This window comes from Bison bison, unplaced genomic scaffold (genome assembly GCF_000754665.1).
Source record: "Bison bison bison isolate TAMUID 2011002044 unplaced genomic scaffold, Bison_UMD1.0 scf7180017864518, whole genome shotgun sequence".
NCBI classification, from domain to species: domain Eukaryota; kingdom Metazoa; phylum Chordata; class Mammalia; order Artiodactyla; family Bovidae; genus Bison; species Bison bison.
In genome coordinates this window covers 14,545,506-14,551,196 of record NW_011495071.1, presented here as the reverse complement: position 1 = coordinate 14,551,196, position 5,691 = coordinate 14,545,506, and positions in this window count along the sequence as shown.

Sequence of the window (5,691 nt, the reverse complement as noted above, 5' to 3'; positions counted from 1 at the left end):
TCTGCCTTTTCTAAAACCAGCTTGAACATCTGGAAGTTCATGGTTCACATACTGCTGAAGCCTGGCTTGGAGAATTTTGAGCATTACTTTACTAGCATATGAGATGAGTGCAATTGTGCAGTAGTTTGAGCATTCTTTGGCATTGCCTTTCTTTGGGATTGGAATGAAAACTGACCTTTTCCAGTCCTGTGGCCACTGCTGAGTATTCCAAAGTTTACTGGCATATTGAGTGCAGCACTTTCACAGCATCATCTTTCAGGATTTGAAAGAGCTCAACTGGAATTCCATCACCTCCACTAGCTTTGTTCGTAGTGATGCTTTCTAAGGCCCACTTGACTTCACATTCCAGGATGTCTGGCTCTAGGTCAGTGATCACACCATCGTGATGATCTGGGTTACAAAGCTCTTTTTTGTATAGTTCTTCTGTGTATTCTTGTCACCTCTTCTTAATATCTTCTGCTTCTGTTAGGTCCATACCATTTCTGTCCTTTATCGAGCCCATTTTTGCATGAAATATTCCCTTGGTATCTCTAATTTTCTTGACGAGATCCCTAGTCTTTCCCATTCTGTTGTTTTCCTCTATTTCTTTGCATTGATTGCTGAGGAAGGCTTTCTGATCTCTTCTTGCTATTCTTTGGAACTCTGCATTCAGATGCTCATCTTTCCTTTTCTCCTTTGCTTTTCACTTCTCTTCTTTTCACAGCTATTTGTAAGGCCTCCTCAGACAGCCATTTTGCTTTTAATAATAATTTATTTAGCCTCATATAAAACTTATTACTTTTATAATTGGCAAGAACAGCAAAGAGATTATGGAGGAAAAACTATCTTTTAATCTCAGGCTCTTTTTCCTCACAAAAATGTATTGAGTCATGGTTTATCTACAAGACATGGTGCTAAGCCTAGATCCTATGCAAAAGAATCTTGCAGTCTAGAATAGCCAGTAACACATGTATCTTTATTCATACCTCTATGATAGCACATATACTTTTGCTATAAATAGTGATGACAGATTAATAAAGATAAATAAAAGGTAGTGGCTCAGGGATAAAGAATCCGTCTGCAGTGCAGAAGACTCAGGAGATACAGGTTCGATCCCTGGGTTGGGAAGATCCCCTGGAACCCACTCCAGTATTCTTGCTGGGAAAATCCCATGGACAGAGGAGCCTGACAGGATACAGTCCATGGGGTCGCAAAAAGTCAGACACAATTGAAGTGACTAAGCACACAGCACCGTACAAAGTAGTATTGGAACAGATGATTGAGGTCAGAATATAGACCCTTAATTATAGGCTTAATTATATCAACTTAAAATCTGTATGAAATGGGAAGCTCCTGAAATTTTTTGAGTAAGGGAGTCTCTACATTCCATTTTCAGATGATAGATCTGACTGTGATGTAGAAAAATTATTTAACTGGGGACCTATTCAAGGATGGGAGAACATATCTATTAAACAGATGATGGGAACCTGAAAAGACCTAAATTAAGACTTTGATCAGGTTGTCTTTGATCAGCCTAACGAGTTTTCTCTCAGAATATAATACTTTCATGCTTATCAGGTTTCATTCACATAGGACACTCAGTTCAGTTCAGTTCAGTTCAGTCACTCAGTCGTGTCTGACTCTTTGCGACCCCATGAATTGCAGCACGCCAGGCCTCCCTGTCCATCACCTACTCCTGGAGTTCACTCAAACTCACGTCCATCGAGTCGGTGATGCCATCCAGCCATCTCATCCTCTGTCGTCCCCTTCTCCTCCTGCCCCCAATCCCTCCCATCATCAGGGTCTTTTCCAATGAGTCAACTCTTCGCATGAGGTGGCCAAAGTATTGGAGTTTCAGCCTCAGCATCAGTCCTTCCAATGAACACCCATGACTGGTCTCCTTTAGGGTGGACTGGTTGGATCTCCTTGCAGTGCAAGGAACTTGCAAGAGTCTTCTCCAGCACCACAGTTCAAAAGCATCAATTCTTCAGCGCTCAGCTTTCTTCACACTGCTGCTGCTAAGTTGCTTCAGTCGTGTCCAACTCTGTGCAACCCCATAGACAGCAGCCCACCAGGCTCCCCCATCCCTGGGATTCTCCAGGCAAGAACACTGGAGTGGGTTGCCATTTCCTTCTCCAATGCATGAAATTGAAAAGTGAAAGTGAAGTCACTCAGTCTATTCCCAAATACATGCTCCACCCTGCTCCACTCTTTTCCAAGGCCTAGCTCAAAAACTTTGGGGGAAGAATTTCCCCCATTTCCCTCAGCTAAAATGAACTGCTTCCAGAACATTTTATCTGTAACTTACTGGTGCTACTTAATCATTCTCCCCCACCAAGCTGTAAACTCCTCTAGGTAAAGGATTACTCATTATTTATTCTGGTTTTCCAGAAATTTAGTACACTGCCTGACACATACTAAGCACTCTATATAAATTGTTGAATTATACTGGCACAGTGGAAAGTGCATGGGTTTTGGGAGTTTCACAGACTTAAGGACTTAATCGCAGCTTAGCCACTCTCTCATTGGCTATATGATTATGAGCAGGTATTTAACTTTTCTTATCTATAGAATAAAACTTCTTGCAAATTGTTGTGAAGCTTTGAGATCAGTACCTAGGAAAGTATACAGTGCATAATGGATAGTCAATGAATAATAGTCAAAATAATGGCTCCAGAAATTTTTTTTTAGTCTCAGGTAAAAGAGCAGATCTCTTGTATTTTTATTTACATTGTTATCTGTGCTCAGTTATGACTCCTCTTTGTTGAGGGATATCAATGTATGCACTCAACAAACATTTTTGAATGCCTACTACATGTTAAGCATTGAGTATATAAAAATGAGGAAAGCACGGTCTCTTTAATTAGGACAATTATTTCAAAATCCTTTTAGTAACAAGATCTCCTCTCCTTGTCTTTACTATCCAAGAAAGAAGGACATTGCAGAGTTTCTGGGCTTTATATGAGATGTCACCCTGTTGCATTGTATAATTTCATATTTCTTATATTAATTAAAAAAAAATACTTACTAACTATCCTGTGGCAGGCGTTGTTCTGGAAGATACAGAAACAAACAAACAAACAAACAAAATACAGAACAGCCCCAGTCTTGAAGAAGGTATTTTAGAGCATCTTCTTCTTGTTTTTCAAAACTAGGAAGAAGAGTATTACTAAGTTTTTCTACCACATATGCATTTCTATTACACTGTGTAATTTCATCCTTACCTATAGCCTTCTATAGATGAAACTGAGTAGAATCTGATAAAATGATCCAGTCTTTACTACCTCCTTTGTTATTTGTTGGCTTTTAATCTTGTTTTATGGTAACTTGAAGATTTAGCCATCCATGTACCAACAATTCTGGGGACGAAATAAAAGACATGTCACTAGATCATTAACCTTTTCTGGACTTTCTCCAACATTACTGATAGTTCTTTTTTTTACTTCAGAATTCTTTTAGCAATCTAAATTACCGACTCAGCCATCCTATTTACTAATAACAAAACTAAAGGTTTTAAATTATATATACTACAGTCTGTTAAAACCTTCGAGTGTGAGCTGTAGCCCATCCTAGAAAATTCTCTAATTTAATTGTATTTCATTGTAGTTAAACTTATAAACATTTTATAGAATCATAGAGTTAGACAAAATGTTATAAATAATTTCATAGTTAAGAGCAAGCAACCACTTCCCCAAAATACCTTTCCTCCTCTTGATTTTACTCTTCTCCTCCTTGATTTAAGGTTTATTTTTACCACAGAACTAGTTGATAAAGCTGCCCTTGCTTGGTTATAAAATAGGATGTCACAGTTAGATTTAAAAAAATATTTCCTAATTATAATTGTTACTCCCTTGCTTCCAAAATAAAGGAGTAAAATTCGAATACTGCATAAATTAAAGAACTGTCTTCTACTAGTCATAGTTCTATAAAAGGTTCAGTGATCATCAGAAATTTAGGAAAGTAATAGGACCACACAGGCAGTCAAATTAGAGTAATTGCTGAGCTCAGAAGCTAATAGCTAAGCAGCTTCATAGGCTGCGCTCAATACCAAATTGCACTTTCAGTCTGTATTGTCTGTACAGACCGTACGTACTGACTTTGGTTTTCAAACAAAATTAAAATTCTGAACAAGGTAAGAAAGCTTCAGAATAAGTAAGGAAAAAGAAGTTCAGGTTCAGCCAGGTCTGGCCTAGTTAAAAAAAATTCAGATACCTTGCTACTCCATGAATTAAACTCCAATACCGGAGGTGGTCCTAAGATGGCGGAGGAATAGGATGGAGAGATCACTTTCTCCCCCACAAATTCATCAAAAGAACATTTGAAAGCTGAGTACATTCCACAAAACAACTTCTGAATGCCGGCAGAGGACATCAGGCACCCAGAAAAGCAGCCCATTGTCTTCAAAAGGAGGTAGGAAAAAACATAAAAGATAAAAAGAGAGACAAAGGAGGTAGGAGTGGAGCTCCATCCTGGGAAGAGAGTCTTAAAAAAGAGAGAAGTGTCCAAATACCAGGAAACACTCTCACTGCTGAGTCTGTGGCGAACCTTGGAACCACAGAGGGCAACATAACTGGGAGGAAAAATAAACAATTAAAACCCATAGATTCCATACCCAATGGTAACTCCCCCAGCGGAGAAGCAGCCCAGAGGTCTGCATCCGCCACTAGCAAGTGGGGGCTGGGCAGGGAGGCGCGGGCTGCATTGCTTAGAGTAAGGACCCGGCCTGAAGGCCCCGAGGGCAATCTGAGGGAACTAACTTAGGTTAGCAAACCAGACTGTGGGATAGCTACCACACGAAAAGCCCTAACCTAAGACACCACCAGGCCCGCTCACAGAACAACGGACTGACTAGAGCTAAGGGAAAAGCCCTAACCTAAGACACTGCCAGGCTCACTCACAGAACAAAGGACTGAGCAGAGCTAGCCGGCTGCAGGCCATCCGCCTCCAGTGACAGGCAGCCAGAGACGAAAGGGGGCAATTGCGGCCCCAGAGAGGCATTATCTATCAAACTGCAAGCAGACTTTGTTGCTAACTAAGACTTCTTGGGATTCTGGAGGGTCAACATCCGCCTGAGAAGGTGCGCCGGTTGTACACCCAGAAAACCAAGCAGCAGGGACAATGGAGGCAATAAGTCACAGCGACCACTCTCACCAAACACCTGGTCACCTGAGCTGCTCCGACCTGGGAAAGGCACAAAACGCAGGCCCAACCGAGTCTGTGTCTCTGAGGACTACCGGAGTACCTGAACCGGAGTACCTTAGACCTGGGAAGTGCATACAACCCAGGGCTGGCCTCATACAGTTTCCAGCAGAGCAACCTAGAGCATAAGCAGTGTTGACAGGGAAAACACACACACCGTGAGTGGGGGCAAACCCAATGTGGCCAAGACACTGCAAGCACACGCCAGTGTTAGTTGTTTGCAGCTTCCCTCCCTCCCCAACTGAGCCTAAAAAAGTGTCCACCACCACCCCCTTGAGACAGGGCGGAAATTAGACACTGAAGAGACCAGCAAGCAGAAGAAGCTAAAATAGAGGGAACCTCCTTGGAAGTGACAGGTGCAATAGATTAAAACCCTGTAGTTAGTACCAACTACATAGAAAGGGGCCTATAGATCTTGAGAAATATAAGCCAGATCAAGGAACTATCCGAAAATGAACTGACCCCACACTGCCCACAACAACACCTGAGAAAGTCCTAGATATATTTTTACCA